We start from the raw sequence: 22,703 nt of genomic DNA, 5'->3' as shown, positions 1-22,703 counted from the left end.
CATGCCTGTAATCCCAGTGCTTGCTTGAGAGGTTGAAACAGGACAATCACTATGAGTCTAAGCTGTGTAGTGAGATCCTGTACCAAATACATTTAAAGAAAAAAGTTTTGTTTTTGTTTTTTTTTTTTAAAAAAAGGGACAAGTAATCTTACATATGACTGACTGGTGGGACTTGGGCACTTTTAACTCATATACAATCTAATTTTGGATGTACCTTAGTTGTTTTTCATAGATTGCACAGAAAGTTCAGAATTACAATTTATTTTGACCTGGAAATAGGTGCTTCTAAAAAGAAAAGTGAATTTGAAGATATCATTTCAGCATTGCTCATTGTAGAAAAGCTTAAAGGAAATATTGACACACACAATGAAAAGGATGCTGTGTTCTATGGCAGCAGCCAAAAAAACCAAATCTGGTCAATATCAATCAACATGGCAAGAGCTAAAAACTATGTTTAGTGACAAGAACAAGATGCCCAACAGTACACAAAATAAAACATATTTGTGTCTACTTTTATACCATGTAGGACAAATTTAGCATCATCATGATGAAAGTTATTTTCTTGTTAAGACTCTAGTCAGGCAGGAGCACATTCTCTTAGACCCACTGACATATTTGCTTATAAAACGTAGTGTTTGCAAAAACTCCTGCTCAGTCAGTTTAGCAAGAACTCCCGTTCTCCATACATGGTAACCTTCAATATCTATGGAGCTCCTGTCCTCTGCCCTCCTTCCAGTGGTGTCTGGTCAGCACAGCCCATCCTTAGCAAGACTTGGGTCGAGCTGATGCAGCCAGAATTCCCTTTGCCCCTGAGGCTTCCTCTTTGGTTTCCTCTACCCACTTCCCTTCTACCCCACTCCTCACTTCCTTAAATACCCACTTATATTTGTTGCATTCAAAGTGAAGCTAAATTATATCTATCCCTCCCTGACCCACAAAACACACATGCTAAAATCTCACTGCTATTGTCCCTATACTTGTCACAGTGGTCCTGACTTAAAGTCTTCTGTACCATGCTTTTACCAGGCATTGTTAGGCATTCTTTCATTAACAGCATATGAATGCAGATAAAATTACCAGTTACCCCCCAAAAAGTACCACCTAGAAGGGTCTATATCCGATTCATGATAGTAGATTTGTCTGAGGAGGGAAGGGGTTGAGTGAAACTCAGGAAAGGTGAAACTTTATTTGTAATACTTTTCATTAAAAATTTTTAATCAAATATGATAAAATATTAATATTTACCCATTTTGGCTAGTGGTACGTATATAAAATTTGCTCCAAATAAGAGAAGATGGAACGAAGAAGAAGGAAAGAAAGCAGAGACAGATGAATAGAATTATTATAAGATATGAGTCCCTTGACCTTGGACTTCTCAGCCTCCAGAGCTGTAGGAGATAAACCTCTGTTCTTTATCAATTACCCAATCTCAGGCATCCTGTGACAGCGGCACAAAATAGCCTAAGACGTTCACGAAAGGGAGAATCCACATGACCTAATCTCCTCTAAAGTCCCTGCTTCTTTTTTTTTTTTTTTTTTAATTATGTGTGTGTGTGTGTGTGTGTGTGTGTGGCCAGCTCAGCCCACCAGGGGGTGGGGCTGGCTGGCATGTGATGCTGGGGGATTGAACCGCGGTCCCTGTGCTTTAGCTGAGCTTGTTCTAAGTAGATGCTTTAGACCACTGAGCCATCTCACCAGCCCCAAGTCCCTGCTTCTTAACACTGTGATATTGGTCAGTAAGTTTCAATTCACGAATTGCGGAGGGGGCGCATTGACCCCAGAGCAATTATTGTTCCATGTAATCACCAGTCTCCCATGAAGTGCCTATCCATACCCTTTGTATTTCTATATTATTTCCTTTTGACCTTTTAGGAATCTTTTACGTACTAGATACTAACCCTTGATTCCTCAACTGGACCAGAAATGCCTTCCCGTAGTCTGTAGTCTACCACTGCATCTTCGTGTTATCTTTTGCAATACAACATTTTCTTTTTACATGCAATCAGATTTACCCATCTTCCCTTTGGATTTGGGGATTTTTGTCACTTCTTTTAAAATTTACTTTCATGCACTAACATGATGAAATCCTTTTAAAGTTTCTACCTAATGATTGGAGGTTTTGCTTTGCGGGTCACGTTCTCATTTGTCTGGAGTCTACTTTGCGTGTGGCGAAATGTGGAACTCCAGCTTTAGTTTCTCCCCGCATGCTTCACTGTTTTTCTCAGGTCCATCTATTTGATCATCCATCCTTCTGGTTTTTGTTTTTTGAGGCAGTTCTTCTGCCTCTGCCCCCCAAGTGCTAGAATTACAGGCATGTACCTCCATGCCTGGCTTTTTTTGTTGATCTGTAATTGAATAATCTGGCAAAGATTGACCATTTTGTATTTAGTGTGACTCTCCACAAGTGCAGGCATTTTGCTTTATTTAGCTCTTCTTCAATTTTTAAGTATAAATTCAACACACATACTTGAAACATATTATACATACTTTGTGGGTCTGCTCTTTGGTACTGTGAATTTTTTACTGCCCTTATTAATCATAAATTTAAAAAATATATTTAGATAACTTAGTGGTATAATGTAACTGATTTTTTGTAGAAAGATCTTTTACCAAGTAATGATGAATTCTATGAATTCCAATAATGTGTCTGTCTGTTTTTGTGGATTTTCTTTGTAGAGAATTGTTCAATCTGCCTTTGTAGTTTTGTTTTTATCTTTCTTATTCTTATGTATTTCATTTGACTTGACTTATTACAGTGATTACAACCTCTATTCTTCTAAACAAATTTTCTTAAAAAAATACATCTAACTTTTCTGCACTTACAAAAGTAAGTAACATTAATTTTTACTGAGGAAACACTTAACTACTCTAAGTTTCTTTGGGCTATTTTGTCTTTTTCATGTCTTAAACTTTATCATATGCTTTATATTATTGAAATATTCACGTTAAAAATTATAGCCAACTTCCCCTCTAACAAGGGTCTTCTATTTAGAATATATAAAGAACTTTTAAAAATCAGGACCCCAGAGGCTGGGGAGATGGCTCAGTAGAATAAGTGCTTCCCTGGCAAGCACAAGGGCCTGAGTTCAATCCCTGGTTCTGAAAAAAAAAAAATCAGTACCCCAAAATTCAAAGACCCAATCCAAAAATGGGCATCTGAGATGAATATACACTTCTCAGATGAAGACATACAAATGGCAAATAAATATATGAAAAAATGTTCAATATCATTAGTCATTGGAGAATTCCAAATTAAAACAATACTGGGGGCTGGAGAGATAGCTTGGTGGTCTAAGTGCCTGCCTGGCAAGCTGAAGGACCAAGGTTCAGTCCTGGTACCATATGAGCACCGACCCTGTGCCAAGCCAGCCACTGAAACTGGGGATGGTGGCGCATACCTGTAATCCCAGCACAGGGGAGGCTGAGACAACAGAATCACTAGGAGTCTGAGCTGCGCAGTGAGACCCTGTACCAAATAGATTAATAAATGTTTTAAAATAATAATAAAATAAAACAGGACTGAGATTTCATCTCACTCTGGAAAGATTGGCTATCATCAAAAAGTCAGCCAATAACGAATGCTGGCGGGGCTGTGGGGATAAAGGAACCCTTCTCCATTGTTGGTGGGAGTATAGACTAGTGCAACTACTACAGAAATCAGTGTGGAGATTCCTCAAAAAGCTAGGATTGGAGGTCCCATTCAACTCAACTATTCCCCTCCTGGGTATTTTTCCAGAAAAACTAAAAACATCATACCCCAATGTTTTATGTGCACCCATGATTATAGCAGCATAATTTGTCATAGCTAAATCTTGGAAGCAACCCAAATGCCGATCAAAGGAAGAACGGATGAAAAAAAGTTGTTTTTTTTTTATTCTGTTTTTTAAAGAAAATACAAAATAGTATTAAAACAGAAAAATTAAAAATGATGCAGAATTTCACTAAACAAAGTAATATGAATTTCACAGTATTTGTTATATTGCATGGTGTTGAAACATATTTGTATTCAAATTAGTTGTTCAAATTACCAGATATATCATGCAAAATTGGAAAAAGAAAGAAAAACAGAAGAAAATGGAAAAAGAATTGAAAAAGAACACAAAACTAATTAGGTATTCACTGCTTCTTTCCTTCTATTATTGATTCATATTTCCCTTCCTTCTTATTAAATATTTATTAAAATCTCATCTAATTTTTTGATTAATATACATTTCAGTGAGTGGTAAATACTATGTGGATCTGTGGGGTGATTTCAACTGTCCAACTGAACACTTTTTAAAAAACAACAAACTAGTATTTAAAATGGGAGACAAGCTGAATGCCCAATATACCAAGCTAACAAAACAATTTAACCCTCTTTTTGCAGCCAAACTTATATATCCAATATATATTTAATATATAGCAGTAGCATCTGATATTTGAAATTATATTGTATATTGTATTTTGAAATTAAAGTATTTTATGCATTTATTTATTTTATAGGAAAGAAAGACGATTGCTTTTTTTTTTTTTTAAATGTATTTAGTATAGGGTCTCACTATGTAGATTGGACCATAGTGATCCTCCTGTTTTCAGCCTCCCAAGCTCTGGGATTACAGGCATGCACCACCACACCCAGTCTAGGAAGACTATTTTTTGGGTTGAGGTTACTTGGCATTCTGTATGCTTCAGTTACCTGAATGTCAGATTGTTTCCTCATATTTGGGAAGTTTTCTGCTATTACTTCTGCCCATTTTTTTTTTAATGTCCTTTGTATTGACTCCTTCTTTCTCATTGATGCCTATTAGTCTCACATTGTTCACCTTTCATCATCTTGTAGGTGATGGATTATTCTTTCTTGCATCCTCGTTGTTTTTAAGAGATCCTTTCTTACCTTTTCACTAGCTGCACCAGCATCTTCAAGATTTGAAACTCTATCTTCACTTTCACTTAAACAGTTTTGCAAGCTTGTGATTGAGGTTTTAATTTCCTCTATATCTCTTTGACTCTGCTGCATGTGATCTATTTCTTTCCTGTATTGCTCATTCAAGGAATCCGTCATTTTTCTAATCTCCTCTATTTTTTTTATCAATGTCTTCTTTAGAAGCAGTTATAAATTCTTTTACTGCAGTGTTTTTTTCTGATTGGGTTTCCTCCCTATGTTTCTGTAGTTGCTTCCTTACTTCAGATGCTATGAGTTCTGAGAATTCTTTTTTTATTTCAGAAAAGAATTGTGCTCTGATTTCCTCTATATCTTTCTGCTGTTGCTTATTTACTATCAAAACTATTAATTCATGCATTTGAGCCGAGCTAGTGTCCTCCGCACTTGTTCTGGGTGGGCACTGGGTTTCCTCCATATGTCTCTGCATTTGATTCTTTACTGCAGATGTTATTAATTCAGGGATTTCTTTTTTTATTTCCAATCTGAGTTCCTCTATACCTTTCTACAGCTGTTTCTTTATTTCAGAAGCCATTGATTCATTGCTTTCAGCTGTGTGATTCCCGATTTGTTCTGTGTTAGTGTCCTCTGCACTTGTTACAGCTGGGCTTGGGTTCTGAGGTTGCATTTTTCCTTCTCGTCATTTTGTGTAGCACTGTCTTCTGGCCTTTGTTGTAGATCTTCGTTGTAGTTATAACCTTAGCACGTACTGAAGTTCAGGTGCAGATGTACAAAGTTTGGATTTATCCAGCTGTGCCTGGCTTGGGTCTGGCTGCTGTGTTCAGCTCCTTCCTGCTGCTGCCCTTGAGCGTGAACTTGTTGTGCCCCTGTGGCAAGATGTTCTGCTCCTGGACTAGCTGGTTGGATCTATCCTCTACACTCTCTGCAGGGATTGCAGCTGCAGGGTTACACCCCAGGCGTGTATGCCAGGCCTGAGCTGAGCCTGGAGGGGACAAGGTGGAGTAGGGGGGAGAGGCAGCTCTCCCACACACTCACTGGGTCTGGGCTAGGACTGGGTCTGGGGATTCCCGGAATGCGGCAGAAATTCCTACGTGGCAGGTGGGGTGTGGGAGGTGCTGCGGAGTGGGGGGGGGCGTCCCAAGGGGGTGGAAGAGGATCTCACCCATGCTGTGCCTGGGCTGGGACCAGTAGTCGGTCCCGCCGGCACAGAGTATCCAGAAGCTCTCCCCAGAAGACTATTTTTTATGACTTACAATTTAGATATTAGTCATTTTTTACTTTATTTTCAAAATACCAGATGAATAAGGTCACAGTCCACAGCAAGTCACACTAAGTGGTGACTGAGGAAACTTCATATGACAAACAAAGCTTGCAACCTTGCATGAATAAAGCTAGTTTTCTGCAGCCCACATTCCACCAGCTGTTATCAAACTCATTTCTCAACCTTGAATCCATTAATACCAACTCCAAATATTAAAAGGAAGCTCTTTGCTCTTCTTAGTAAACAGATCGGGTAAAGCTGCAAGCTCCTGATAAGAAGGAGAGTAATTACAGACTTAGCTCATATTGCCTGGCAAATCATACTGTAAATATTTACTCCCCATCCTCCTTGCCTGTGTAAAGAAAGGCTAGTTGTTAATCTGCTGCTTTCAATTCACACACTGCATGTATGTCAACAGCTTCCTAGAGCTTCCTCACAAGTTTCTGTTTGAAAATGATTTGTCCACTGATGTGAATTTTAATTTTAATTTTAATTAAGGTTAAGTTAAAGACATTGATGTGTACCATGATCTATTTTCCCATACATTGCATTAAGACAGTTTGACAGCACAATATTAATTTCACTAGGTATACCATTGAATCAAAGTAGATTGCATAAATGTGTACATATTTTACGTGTCCCTGTTACATGCATATAAAGTTACAGTTAAGGAGAACTAAATGTTGAGGCTGTCAATCTGTCATCTCTGTATCCTTGAGAACTGGAATTTGAGTGGAACAAAATGAAAAGTGGAACAATCCCAGAGTCCTGTGTTTGAATCCAAAGCATTAATCTAAATACACAATGTATTTCCTTTGCTTAATATATATACATAAAGCCCCCAGAGCTTAGGGGCAACCTTAAGCTTGAAATCTCATAAGTATAACAGTTAACTCATAAAACATGCATCATTTAAAAGTTTAATTTTGAGGTGTCTTTTATATTTAGTTTTGTGAATTTTATTTAATTTTATTTTATTTTTGGTACCAGGAATCACACACATGACCTTGCACTTTCCAGGCAGACACTTATACCAATGAGCTACATCCCTGGCCCAATTTTGTGAATTCTGGGTATAAATCTATCTTCCACGATTAGAGGGACTCTTGCTGAAAAAGCAAAGTAGCAGCTACGGCCTTGCGTGGGTTTGGACCGGTGTCAGTTCAATCCTCTAGGTCCACTTGTGCACAGGGAATTCAGAAAGCAGGGGAACACATTGGGCTTCACCACCAGCACAGTGTCACCAAACCCACACTATGAGAAACACATCCAAGGGGCTGAGGTCTTCACTGATAAACAGTCTGGAAAGGAAGGAGACAAAAGGGAAATCTGTGGACAATGAGCCCTAAAAAGAAATAAATACTAAAGCAAGTCTTGATGATGGTGGCCAGGGGTGTGTACTGGCTGGTGATTATCTGTAGACCAGGGTGTGATTATTATAGGAATGAAGACAGGGGTTGCTACAGATGTTGTCAATGGATGGGGCATACCAGGGACACATGGGGTGACTAGAAATCTCTCTAGTTGATTTGCACATTGATGACAAACATACCTGTCTTGCAATAATTCATTAAGTCTTCCATTCATTTTGTGTGCTTTATGTTTTCATTTGTTTTTAAAATACAAATGAAAGAATACTACAATGATTTAAAAATAAAACCCACATATAACATCTGTCTGTACCCTCACCTATTTTTAGTAATACTTCTTTATTTTTTGATTTCTGGCATTTCTTCTTTTAACTTGTACTTTAATTTCTGTACAGAGTCAAATCTATTATTTTCAGTTCGGAGTTCTGTGGATTTCAACAAAGGCCTATCGGTTTGATACCATGAGCAAAGAATAAAGACAGAACACCCCATCATTCCCAAATTCCCTGCACTGCGCTTTGGACTCACTCCTTTATCCCTTCATTCTCTAGAAACCCTTGGTCTTTCTGTTGCTGTAGTCTTTTCCAGAGTGCTCTATAAAGGAAATAATACAGAAGAGAGCCCTTCCACTCAGGCTTCTTTCACCAGCATAACACATTTGAGATTCATCGCTGTGGCTGTATCAATAATCCACTCCTCGTTATTGCTACATAGTAATGTATCCTACTTCCATTGCTAAGTAGAGTGTTTATTCACCAGTTGAAAGCTGTTGGCTCCTTTCCAGGTTTTAATGGTTATTAATAAAGCTACTATAAGTATTTATATAAAGGTTTTCATGTAAATGTGTTTTCATTTCTCTTGAATACATTTTATTTTATTTTCCATAATTTTATTGATAAACTCTTGAATACATTTTAAGATTTTTTTAAAAAATCAAACCCAGGCGCAGCATGGGTGAGACCCTCTTCCACCCCCTTGGGACCTCCCCCAACCCGCAGCCCCCCCCACGCCTGCCGAGTGAGTGAGAACTTCTGCCGCGTTATCGGGACCCCCAGATCCAGCCTTAGTCCAGGCCTGGTGAGTGTGTGGGAGAGCTTCCTCTCCCCCCTATTCTACCTTGTCCCCTTCAGACTCAGCTCAGGCCTGGCATAGAGGCCTGGGGTGAAACTCTGCAGCTGCAGTCCCTGCGGAGAGAGTAGGACAGAAACACCCAGCTAGTCCAGGAGCAGAACATCTTGCCAGAGGGGCACAACAGGTTCACTCCCAAGGGCTGCAGCAGGAAGGAGCTGAGCACAGCAGCCAGACACAAGCCAGGCACAGCTGGATAAATTCAAACTTTATAGATCTGCACCTGAATTTAGGTTGGTACTAAGGTTATAACTGCACCAAAGCTCTACAACAAAGGTCAAAGGACAGTGCTATACAAAATGACAACGAGAAGGAGCAAAATGCAATCTCCGACCCCAAGCCCACCCATAACAAGTGCAGAGGACACTAACACAGAACAAATTGGGAGTCACACAGCTGGAATCAATGAATCAACAGGTTCTGAATTAAAGAAACAGCTGCAGAAAGGTATAGAGGAACTCAGATTGGAAATAAAAAAAGAAATCCTTGAATTAATAGCATCTGCAGTAAAGAATCAAATGCAGAAACATATGGAGGAAACCCAGTGCCCACCCAGAACAAGTGCAGAGGACACTAGCTCAGCTCAAATGTATGAATTAATTGCATCGAAAGTAAATAAGCAACAGCAGAAAGATATAGAGGAATTCAGAGCGGAATTAATTTCTGAAATGAAAAAAGAATTCTCTGAACTCATAGCATCTGAAGTAAAGAATCAAATACAAAAAATCATGTTGTCCTTTAGCTTATTGAGTGATGTACCAAAAGCTCAGACAGAAGGGATAGATATTAAGATAGTTGATGACCTATAGAAGAGAAAACTAATTTTCCTTTTCATTTTGTCTCTTAAAAAGCCACTTAAGCTTCTCATAATTGAAAACTGTAAGGCATGTATTCTTAAATTTAGCTTTCTATAGAATGATGTATCAATTAGTTATTTAGGGGCAGGGAAGTTCTGGGTTTTAACCCAGGGTCTTTGCACTGACCTTTTAGTACTTTGATTTTGGCACAGGGTTTCACTAAATCGCTGTTGCCTAGGCTGGGCTCGAGCTCGCCAGCTCTTGCCTCAGCCTCCCAGAGCACTGGCTCTTTAGTCACTGCCATCATGCCCTGCTTAATTGGCCACTTGTCAAAGAATTTCAAGAAAGTAGACTCCATGGACAGCTGCTTTGAGCAAATAACACTGAGTTCGTCATTTTGTCTTATTCAATAAGGGTAAAACCTGGAGCCTATTTAGAAAGATTTTACCTTGAAAATATTATAAATATAAATACTTAAACCACATTAGGGTGATGTTCCCATCTGTTCAGATATATACATATTCTATTAGTTGTTTTCTTACATTTTTCTATCTAGTTATGATACCAAGAGTTCCTGTTAAATCTTGCCTTTAAGTAATTAATGTTGTTTTACATAACTCTTAATCTTATGTTTAAACTCTATTAAATTATTTGTTATGGAAACATTAAATTTACTCATTATATGTTTGTTACAGGAAATTATATTCATCAGAATATTGTTCTGTAGTATATTAGATTTAAATAAGCTACTATAAGACAGTGATCTGAGTAGTAAGTCAAACAAAAGAGAAATTTATTCCTCTATCAAGATACAAGCATGTACTAATAAAACTAATAAAGTTAAAAAAATTTTTAAACATATGGTCCCGAGCAGCCAATCTAAGGATGTTAGAGTTCTCATTCCCCAGGGTCGTTCCATGTTCTTTCTCTCTTTGTGGCTCACAAATACCTAGAATAGTAAGCAACATTTTTTTTCTTGTAAAGGGCCAGATAGCAAATATTTTAAGCTTTGTGGGCCATACACTCTCATAACGAGAATTCTCAAGTTTTCCATTGATATAAGTAGGCATAGATGAGATTAATGAATGAATATGACTTTTTAAAAGTACAGGGTCTGGGCTGGTGAGATGGCTCAGTGGTCTAAAGCACCTACTTAGACCAAGCTCAGCAAAGCACAGGGACCGCGGTTCAATCCCCCAGCACCACATGCCAGACAGCCCCGCCCCCTGGTGGACTGAGTACAGGGTCTACAGGGGGGTCTCACTACACAGATCAGAATCATAGTATGTTTCCAGCCTCCCAAGCGCTGGGATTATAGGCACATGCCACCACGCCCAGTCTCAATTGCCATCTCAGCACGCCCCAGGGGCGGGGCCAGCATGGCATGCCAGGGATCGAACCCGGTCCCTACATCTGCCTAAGCAGGCACGTTAATCCACTGAGCTATCTGTCTGGCCCTGGCCCTAAAATATAACTTTTCTCAATAAAACTTTATTTATAAAGGCTCTCCTTGTGTCCCCCGCTCCGTCTGCTGTCCGCCTCTCGCTGCCATGCCCTGCTCCGACGACATCACCGCCGCTGTGTCGCCCAGCAAGCGGCCCGGCCCTCCTGCGCTGTGTGCGGCTGTCGGAGCACGCCACGCCCCGACTCGGGGCTCCGCACGCGCCGCCGGCTACGACCTCTACAGCGCCTATGATTGCACGACACCACCCATGCAGAAAGCTCTCGTGCAGACGGACATCCAGATCGCCCTTCCCTCTGGGTGCTATGGCACAGTGGCTCCAGCTCGGGCTTGGCTGCCAAACACTTCATAGATGTCGGAGCTGGGGTCATCGATGAAGATTACAGAGGAAACGTTGGTGTTGTGCTGTTTAACTTTGGCAAAGAGAAGTTTGAAGTGAAAAAGGGCGACCGCATCGCCCAGCTTATTTGTGAGCGATCTACTACCCAGAGATAGAGGAAGTGCACGGCTTGGATGACACGGAAAGGGGTTCTGGAGGCTTTGGATCGACTGGGAAGAATTAAATAAAATTTAGGCCAAAAATGAGAACACGCCCTTTTTTCTTAAAAGTAGGCTTTTTAGCTGAGGTGTGTTGATGTTTTACACATCTGTAAACTTAAAATTCTTAATTTACTTGTGATGAAGGAAAGAGGATTTGTGTTAGCGCCACTTAGAAACTTTCTTGGGTTACCTGCCTGGGAGGACTGTGTAAATCTGATGTGTGGTGACCTGATGCAAAATTAAAAGTCATACGTATATGTGGTACAGATTTTTAAGTCACTAATTTAATTCAGTAAACAATACCTCTTGAAAAAAATAAATAAAACTTTATTTATAAAAATAGGCAGCAGGCCATGTTGAGAACCAACCCCTGTCCTGGTAAGTGATCTTCATGATTGAAGCTCTGTTCATAATTGGGTATGTGGGGAGGAGGGGTGGAAGAGAAGAGGGAGGCAAGGGATTACTCAGATGTATGATAAAGACCACTATAAAGCAGTTCTGAGTAGAAGTTAATATTAACCAACTGGCTTTTCATGTTTACATGTGTGTAGGATACATAGTAATACATCCTACTCAAGCCTCCAGGCTTAGGCTCCCTTCTGGAGATAGACAGCAAACTCATAGTAAGTGAAGCTCTGTGAGTCACTGGTTCCGGATGAGGCCTGTAGTGGCCTGTGAAGCTGTGAGGTCTCAAAGGACAAGATAAGGCCGTAGCTGAGGACATTTGGCTCCAACCCCAATTAACTGAAAGGAGACTCCTGCTGCAGGTTTCACGCTCCTGCAATAAATGTCAACCTAAAGATAAGGCAGTTCTCCTGATTGACATAATTTACTACCTTGGAAACTATTTCCCAAGGTCCTGCTCGATTCCTCTTGTTCTTCAGTATCTTCCTCCTTTGTTTGAAAACCAAATAAATACGGGTCACCCAGAGAAAGTCTTTGTCTTAAACCCCAGAAAATCATTGTAGGATGGTTGGAACCTCCTGGAGCCCTGAAATCATTTCATGTGTCTCATTTATTTAAGCCTTTGCTGTCGTCCACTTGTTAGGGAAATTGAGGGCCTGATTAGCCCACAATCACTAAGGGATAAAATTAATGTGATATTTGGTGCCCAGACCAGGGACTTCTAATCCTTCGATTGGGAATTTTTATCCTGAATGAGTACCTACGGTGGAAAGTGTGGGAGATGGACAAGGCCTTCACAGGACGAAAACTTCACCAAGGATGCCTGCAGAAGAGAGGGAAGAAAAGCATTCCACACGGAACAGGGGTGAGTCTTCCTGCTGTGAACAAGCAGTTTTATCCGGGAGTAAAATGGGTCAAACCTTTTCGGCTGAGGAGCCGCCATACACACAGCTGCTCCGAGGTTTGCTTAAGCACGCACGCGGGCTCATATGCCAACAAGACACCTAACAAAAATGTTAAGACTTAGGAAAAAGAAATCTTTAAAAGGCACAAAGTACAAGAAAAATCATTTCCCCTGAGACCTTCTCAACTTGAAACCTGGTTTTAAGTCCACTACAGAGCTCGGAAGTCTCTGATTCGGACAACACCAAAGAAACAAAAGAACTCGGGGCAGAGACATCTGCAGCCAAAGCAGAGTTTTTAAAGAGACCACATCAGCAGGAACTTTTCAAAAGAACATCCCATTATGGCTCTTTCCAGAAACTCACAAGTTTTAAAGGGACAAGCAACTGCAAGAGGGGAAGTCATTAACAGTCCTGCTTCCTTCCCAGTTGGAACTCACTGACATGTTAGTAACAAGAATTTTGTTCATGTGCCTTTTAAATGACAAAAACTAATCAGATTAGTTTTTTGCTCCTATGCCTTTCAAATTACAGAACTACAGGATTAGACTTCCTGCAGTTCGTAGAGCCACTCTTATGGGAGGTGACAAACTTACCCCAATTCTGACAGGAATTGAGGTCTCCCACTTGAAGGAGCAATTGATCTTTTTTTTTTTGAGCAATTGATCTTGTGCTGAGAAAAGCTAATTTAAATTTAAAAGGAATAACTATTGTGCCTAGTGTGGCTATTACTGACTGCTGAGGTGAGGCACAAGTCTTTGCATGTGCCGTGGATCTCTGCGTCTTTGAACAGGGAGAGTGGGCAACTGACTTTGTTACCTACAGATCAGAATTCTTTTGTAAAATATAGGCAGCTCGTGAGGGAGCAATTTATTTTACACAGGACGTGACTAGAAACAGGCCCTAGTGTTTAATGGAAAATGTTTTGAAGGCTTAATAGATCCTGGTGCAGATGCGTCTATACTTGCATTAGAATAATGGCCCACCATGTGGCCAACACACGGGGTCCCTACTTCCTTAACAGGACTGGGGTCCCCTCAGCATGTGCTACCAAGTACCTAATGAGGGGACAGACCAACAAAAAGATTTATTTTTACTATATGTGGCACCTATTCTTGTCAATTTGTGGGGAAGAGATTTGTTACAAAAATGGAAATTAATATTGACTAGTGATTCTGATCTCAACTTTAAACAATTTCCAATTCTAAAATTAAATAGATTTAAACCCTAAAATTAGACAAATAATGATTAACACGGGAAGTGAAAAAGACAAAGGGCTAAGAAAAATCTTACAGGGAATGGAAGAGCCTGCAAAGACTGCACCTAAATATGACGGGCATAATATCAAGTATCAACAGGTCTTTTTAAAATCAGGGCCAATTAATACTTATCCCTCCAAAACAGCTCTGAGGAGCCTGGCTGGGTATATCAGTGGCCCCTTACCAGGAAGAAACCAATCTAATTATACAAATGAGTTGAGAAGCAATTTTGGCTAGGACATTTCGAACACTTAGTCCTTAGACTACTCCTGTCTTTATTATTCCAAAGAAGTGGGGCAAATGGAGGTTGTTGCAAGACTTAAAGAGAAAGACTTAAAAGCTATGGATGCTTGCTTACTTTCTACACGGGCGCTACAGCCAGGATTGCCAGGCCCAATTGCAGTTCCCAGAGACTGTCCTTAAACTCTATAATTTTTTAAGATATATCTTTGCTGTGTTAAGCGTGACAGATGGATTCCACAATATATGTTATACTATTAACCTGAGTTATAGTAAGTGTTACGGAGAGACGCCCCAGGAACATGGTTGAAAGAAGGGAGAGACTGAGTATATGATGGAGTGTGGATGGCTAAGCTGTAAGCTACATAAAAGGGACACAAAAGTTGCTGGTATTAAGATAAAATAAATAAATAAATAAATATATATATATATATATATATATATACAAAAGGTTTTCATTTTATCTAAATTCTTCTTATAAGATATCTCTGTTAAGGGCTAGTCAAATAGCTCAGTAGATTAGAGCAGCTGCAAGCAGGCACAGGGGTTCTGGGGGTTTGATCCCCCGGCCTGCTGTGCCAGCCCCACCCCCAGGCCATGCTGAGATGGCGATTGAGATGGGGCATGGTGGCACACGCCTGTAATCCCAGCACCTGGGAGGCTGTAAACAGGAGAATCACTATGAGTCTGATCTAGTAGTGAGACCCTGAACACCCTGTAGACCTTTCCCTAAAATAAATAAATAAAGCTATCTCTGCTAATTGACCTACAAAAAAAAGTTCTGACTTGGTTTTTTGTAATTACAAACTTTAAAAAATGTAAAAGAAAGTATTATAATTCAATTTGGCCAAAAATACATTTGTGTGCCCTCCAATTGTACAAGTAAACTGTCTTGTGTATTTTTTTTTAAGTTGTGTCTCTGTTCAATCTGTAAACAGCTGTTTTATTTGAACTCAACTAATTTTTCTTTGTTTTGTATTTTTGAAAATTTTAAGCACTTGGTTATAATTTAATTTGGGCTATAGATAAATGTTATCTAAATTAAAGATATGTTCCCATCAAGGATGCCAGTTGGTCAGAATGACGTCAATATTGGTTTTATAAATGTAATGCCTATTCGTGTTGATGTATTATGACTTGAGAGTCTCTCATTGTTCAAAATTAGTGTGTTAAATTGTCATAATTGGATTTTCATAGGTCATCAAAAGTTTGTTAAGATAAACAAAAATCCCTTCACATGAGGAGGGATTACTGGACAAGACTCCAATTGATGAATAAAAAAGCAGCTCCCTGTAATAATATTAACCAGTTTTTATTCATTAACATTGAGCCCCAGTAATCTCCATAGCTGCAGGGAAAACACCCCAATAAATATTGTTCCAAATATGACTGTGATATTTTTACATTGGTCGTTGTCAAAAGGTTAAGTTTTGAAAAAGTAACACAATAAGGTTTTCAGATTAAAAGATGGTACAAAATAAATTAAGAAGCAAAATAATGACAATTCATTATTGTTAATCTCATGGTGTATTAAATGCATTCATGCCTTCCAAATGTAGTCTTCTAAAATGTAAAACTGGGACTGTTTATAGTGATAGACATTTTCTTTCAGATTCAGACATCTGACTTTCTCTTGTGCTCCATATATTTGCAGTAAGAGGTTCATGTCAGGCCAACATGAGGTCATCATTCAAATGATAATTTTTTAGCAAAGACATGTCATATGTATGTTATGTATGTGCCACTACATTTAGAGATGCTTAGAAATTGAACAGCCCAGACAATGTTACAAATTTCTTCAATGACATACTATAAAAGGACAATAAATTAGATAACATTTTATGTAGTAGGTAGGGATGATTAACAAAAACAGCTATTCTATTCTAGGATGGGGATTTACATGTGTTAAATCATGATTGTTATGCTACAATACTATATGTGTTTTTTTTTATTTCAAATTTTCTCTGTAAAACCACATAACTGTTGTCTATTAAAATTGTGCAGGGATTTAACTACCAGAACATCTATGGTTGGAAAGAAATACCAACCATATTCAAGGTGTTTAATACTCAGATAAAATTTTAATAATTGGGCTGGTGAGATGGCTCAGTGGTCTAAAGCACCTACCTAGAATAAGCTAAGCAAAGCACAGGGACCGCGGTTCAATCCCCCAGCACCACATGCCAACCAGCCCCGCCCCCTGGTGGGCTGAGCTGGCCACACACACACACACACATAAATAAATAAATAAATAAAAAATTTAAAAAAATTTTTTAAAAAAATTTTAATAATTAAGTTCATTGCTCCCATTATAGTGTAATGTCTTTAACCTTCTCTTCTAGATGTTCAACAACTGAGGTTTAAACACCAAAAATTAGAAAGATAGATGAGCTAAGAGGATAGCCAGTATTTTGGCCCGATCCTTCTGAGATCAACTGGAAGGACATACAGAGCTCTGCTGAGACATCCTAGAACTTGGCCAAGTCCCTGATCAAGGAAATCATGGACCACAGAGGAAAGTAATTCTACAGTATACAGTGTGCCTAGGGAGAATCACCAGGGAAATAAAAACATTCTCCAGAGCTTTCACAGAAAGTAACTTGGTCTATCAATCAATGGCTGTGACTCATCCAGTCAACGGACACTGACAGAAGTACTGAGAGGCATCACACATGGCTCTGAGGTAAATCCCGAGAAAATTTAACTAACCTTGATAGACAGCAAGAAGTTCATTTTAATTAATATACATTTCACTTTACCTTGGTCTTGAATATCCAACAGAAAAGTAAAACCACAAGATGTGTAAAGTCATGCCTCAGTAATGATAATTTCTCCAAAAATTGGCTTAATCTTGTCTACAAACTGCCAAACTCCAAGTGACCATACAGATAAAACCCATGATAAATATGCTAGATTCCTTCTACTGGATCTACCAGATCCACCTCATAAAGAGAGTTCATAACTGGCAAATTACAGCATGGTTTCTACCATTAGATTTAGCTGTCTCAAAGGAATCCATGACTGTGGTCTCCCTGTGTGTCGACCCTTCTCAGCATGAAGTGGTTAAATTGAAAACTATACCCAGTCTCCCCTAATTGCAGTTAGAAATAGCACTTCAGAGGGAAGCTACTATAGATAGCTAAGTGAGTTGCAGGTATTATAGACAATTAGACAGAGCTCACTGGCATAAAAGGACATCCAAATAAATAAATAAATAAAATAGGTTGGCCAAATAGTTAATAACATGGGGATGAGGTCGTGTCTGTAAAATAACAGGTCATAAAACATCACTGTGATGCCATTCTGGAACATGTGGCCATAGAGAAAGATCTTCAAGCCAGTGATAAAGTCTGCTACCACCAGTCTCATCTTGGATTTTACAATGGACTGATTGTGTTAGCATACTTGTGTCTAGTAGCTATAAGGGACACCAAACATGATAAATCTAGCCATGTTTCAGTGGCTGCAATTACAAAAACAAAAAGGAGGAACTGATGGAGACCACTCTGAAATGACTCTGAGCACGACTTAATGCTAACCAATTGGCTTTTCAGGTTTACATGTGAGTCTGCTCAAGGCTTAGGCCTCTGTCTGGAGATAGACAGCAAACTCATAGTAAGTGAAGCTCTGTGAGTCACTGGTCCCAGATGAGACCTGTAGTGGCCTGTGAAGCTGTGAGGCCTCAAAGGACAAGATAAGGCCGTAGCTGAGGACATTTGGCTCCAACCCCAATTAACTGAAAGGAGACTCCCACTGCAGGCTCCACCCTCCCACAATAAATTCAACCTAAAGATAAGGCAGTTCTCCTGATTGACATAATTTACTACCTTGGAAAATATTACCCAAGGTCCTGCTAGATTCTCTGGTTCTCTTCAGTATCCTTCTCCTTTGTTTGAAAAACAAGTAAATGGGGGCTGCCAAGAGAAGTTCTTTGTCTTAAGCCCCAGAAAATCACTGTAGGATGATTGCAACCTCCTGGAGCCCTGAAATCATTTCATTTGTCTCATTTATTTAAGCTTTGCTGTCCATTCTTGGGAGACTGTGGGCCTGATCAGCCGGCAATAACTAAGGGATAATGTTGATACAGTAGATGTAGATGCAACATTTCTGCTACCATTCTATTGACCAAACTAAAGCACAGAGGCACATCAGTAGAGGCCCCACACTGTCTCTTCTGAGTAGCTATGTGCCTTGTTAAGCAGGAAGAGTTTGATTGTCAAAAGAAAGAGAAGCAGGGAGTGGTGATGCATGCCTGTAATCCCAACACTCCGGGATTGTTACAAGTTCAAAACCAGCCTGGACTATAAAATTCAAGACCAGCCTGAGTTGCATAGTGAGACCCTGTCTTAAAAAGACAAGAGAAAGGGGCCGGGGAGATGGCTCAGTGGAATAAGCGCTTCCCTGGAAAGTGCAAGGACCTGAGTTCAATCCCTGGTTCCACCAAAAAAAAAAAAAAAAAAAAAAAAACAAGAGAAAGAAAAAAAGAAAGGAAGGAAGGAAAATGAAAAGAAAAAAGTGAAAGTGAATTTTGGTAAAAGTTATTAGTCTGTGTCACTCATCTAATGTTGCAACACTGAAGATAGCACTGTGATTTTTTTTGAATGTGATTTTTAACTTGCAATCCATAGATCCTCAGAATTATTCTGGAACTTAAACCACTGATTGTTATTAAGAGAAGAAAGAATCTCTCTTGACTTTCTCTATTTTCTTTCTCCATCTGCAGTCAAAATCTCCATCAGCTGAGGGTCTGGATAGAAACAAAAACACACAAGGAACAGCTTGCCTTTGAGGAAAAAGGAGATTTACTGAGCTCAGAGCGCAGAAGTCTAGAAATGGCATGAGAATGATGGGAAAATGTTTCTGAGAACTTTCCAGGTCCTTTGAGGACAGATAGCACTTATGTGACATTGTTGTGTGTCCCTTGAATTCCTCTTCACTTAATCATTCCCAGGTGCACTTCTATTACTTTAAAAAAAAAAAAAAAAGACTCAGAAGCTTACATCCATCTCTTATCTCTTCCAATGTATTTGGTACCAAGAGGAAATGTTTTATTTTCAGCAGGATTATGGGAAGGTTGCCTTATTTGGTACAAAAGTCTCTTCACAAATGAAAGTGGATTGGCTTAGGTTTGGATTATTTCAAATAAGGACCTTTTATGTTTTTAAAAAAACCAACAAATATTATGGTTAAACTGTGTACAGTTTTATGGCTACATATCCATTTTTACATAGCATTACTTCTCTTGGAGTTAACTGACTAATTTCTGCATTTTCCTTGTTCTCTGTATCCCCTCAAGGGTAACCCCTTTGAGAATCACCACTAAACCCTCCGGCAGAACACTAATGTCAGCCACTGCTCCTGCTGGAGCCACTTTCAGCCTTTGCCCTCCTGCTCCTCTCAGCTCTGGTTGCTCTGGGATTCCTGAGTGACTCCATCCCCCATCTCTATCCTGGGAGAAACACTTCCCTTCTCTCTGTAACCTATGCCTTCTTGATTTACTGTCCTCATGCCTTAGAAATACAACCTTCCCTAATTTCCCAATTTTGAAAAATTGGACATGTAAAACTTTTATTCTACACTTATTTTTGATTGGTAGTGCATTTTCTCTCGATTTTTTTTTTTTCCTTTGCAGAACTGGATATTGTACTCAGACCCTTGCACTTGCCAGGCAAGTGCTTATTCTACTGAGCCATCTCCCTGGCCCTGTCTCTCTCTAATTGTTGAAGTCCCTGCTTAACTTTCATCTCATTTCCAATGTTGAAGTCAAGAACTTGAAACCAACTACAACAAAGTTCAACTTTGTCCTTAGTGATCTAAAATTTCATAATGATATGCCCTGGTAGGGCCTTTCTTCAGCATGTTGCTGGATATTCAGTGGCCCCTTTAAGTATGAAAACTTATGACCTATAGCTGAAGAAAGTTGTTTATTTTCCATAGTACTAGGGGTAGAATCCAGGACCTCACACTGAACTACAACTATATATATGTAGTTTTGCTGAATTTCCCAGACTGGCCTCAAAGTTGCCATCCTCCTGCCTCAGCCTCCCAGAGTACTGGGAATACAGGTGTGTATCACTACATGTGGCCTATATTCCTTCTCTTATATATAGCACCTACCTTTTTATTTTCTCCATTCTTGGTCACTTTGATATGTATTAAACTGATACTGGGCCTCCTGGATTGCCCTTTAACTTTTCTTCTCTCCCAATACATATCAGAGTCTTTTTGTTTACCTTTTGATTTGAAGCAATGGCATCCTCTTTTTGCTATGTCTGAATGTTTTTTTCTTTGATATACACCTCGGTTATTTGATTATGAACAACACAGGCTCTCTGATTTGAAATATTCACCTGTATTTTCTCTCCTTCATTTGTAGGTGGTGTCACCTGGAGAATTTATTTTCTACCTGAAATATTCAAGATTTTTCAAATATCTGGATGGCCTATGGATCTCTGTTTGTATTTAAGAGCAAGTTAGTGAAGAAAAAGAGCACGGAACTTCTGTGCACATGGGTGGGGGTTGTTTAACAAGCTGGGGCTGCTTCTGTGAAGTATGACTTGGTGAGCTGCTAATTTGATTTCAGAGGATCATCACGTCTCAGGTTTCTAAGTCTTCTGGTTCCAGCTTGTACAACACTGGGATTTTGAGAAGAAAATTCTATTAAATCTATCTTACATTGTCAATCACATAACTATAAGGAAGAAATATGTAGGTGGTTTACATGGCAAATACTGAAAACGTTAACTATAACAAGTATGGTGACAATCAGTGGTTTAATTACAACACTACAGCACAGAAAATTCAATTTCCCATGAGGAATAAAGTTTATCTTAAGTCAACAAACAATTCTCTCTAGCAAATAGAATTTCCTGCAGTATAGAGTCTCAAGAGGGCAAATTACAATCACCATTATATTTGAGAAACTATATATCATGGAGACTCTCTACCTCTAGTAAGCAAATATTTAAGAGGAAGTATAATTATATTTTCAACAGTCAGAACATGTGTAAGCTAAACAATAAACTTAAAGAGAACTTTGCCCTTTGGGCTCAGAATTTTTACTCATGATGTTCTCAATACAATAAAATGTAAGCATCCCTTAATTATCTCTCACTAACATAAGGAAAATAACTTTAGCTTTAATCTAGAAACTTGTTTCATCTGACCTTTTATTTCTTATCACACACACTTATGTCTAGTAACCTATTTTTTTTTTCATCTCAACAAGGGCTAAGTTAAATTATTTTCATTAAGTATGTTTCCCCACGCTAGTCCTTTTCTCCACAAAGACTACATCTCTTCCTTGGTGGGAGTTGAGATAAAGGGAAGAAGAACTTGCAGATCGATAAATCCAGTTGCCAGTGTTTACAGAAAGAGAAGCACAATGGGAAGGAATCTCACTATTCCTGGGAAGTGTTTCACTTAATCAGTCTAGTTTCCACAAAGTAGCATACTCTCATTTGCTTTTAAAGAATATTCAATATTAATGGAGTTTGGGGAGCAAGCAGGGATAAATCTGTGTTCCGTGTAGCACATTTAATTGGAAGTCTTGATAGGAAAATAGGAAGCATCTTTATTTGATTATCTATGGAAACTTAAAAAATGCTTTCTTCCTTAACTGGTTATGCCGTCAAGAAAATTCAAGCACGACTGTTATAGAGTGTTCCAATCTCTCCCTCAGACAGAGACTATAAATTCTATGTCAATACATATGTTTCCCTTTGTCTTTATGAGCTCTACTTTAATTCAGTGTCTTGACATCCAGCTAAATGACAGTAGTTGCCAATCTCCACTGTACCTAGATTTAGCCATATGTGTGTTCTAGCCATGAAAAGTAAACAGAAGTGAGTTGAAAGTGCTCATGTCTCCTTAAAATGAAATAGTTTATCTTTCTTTCTTTCTTTCTTTCTTTCTTTCTTTCTTTCTTTCTTTCTTTCTTTCTTTTTTTTTTTTGAGGAACCGGGGATTAAACTAAACTCAGGCCCTTGAGCTTGCCAGGGAAGTGCTTATTCCACTGAGCCATCTCCCCAGCCCCTAAAATAGTTTATCTTTCTACTTGTCTCTCCTCATCCTACTTTCCCATAATCAAACTGGATGCAGGATCCGCTAGCAGCCATCTTAGATTCTGAAGATAGGAGGAGCCACAGTCTAGGATCAGTGGACCAGATATCCAGAGAAGGCCATAGCCATGACCTTCTTAGTCAAATGGTACGTATCACTGAGTGAATTTCCTAACCTACTTTTGGGCCCAGCCATATAAAATCCTCATTCATTGACAAAACTCTTGCTTTGTATATATTCCAAATTTCCAAGGTGTTGAGGTTCAGTACTGTAGGCTGCCTCTTATAGAGATTTTATTCTTTTTTTTTCTTTTCAAAGTTTTATTGATAAACATATAGCAATGAGACAGTTTCAAATCAAATCGAAAGTACAGTTTCAACAAATAATACACTGCATATA

At 39.0% G+C, this 22,703-nt stretch overlaps 1 pseudogene; it reads left to right on the top strand.

Moving 5' to 3' along the window:
* The first annotated feature begins 10,945 nt into the window (after window positions 1-10,945).
* LOC101580660 lies at window positions 10,946-11,619 on the top strand (annotated as a pseudogene).
* The last annotated feature ends 11,084 nt before the right edge of the window (window positions 11,620-22,703 follow it).

Source organism: Octodon degus, unplaced genomic scaffold, assembly GCF_000260255.1.
Source record: "Octodon degus isolate 3935 unplaced genomic scaffold, OctDeg1.0 scaffold00102, whole genome shotgun sequence".
Lineage (NCBI taxonomy): Eukaryota > Metazoa > Chordata > Mammalia > Rodentia > Octodontidae > Octodon > Octodon degus.
This window is presented reverse-complemented; position numbering and strand designations above follow the sequence as displayed.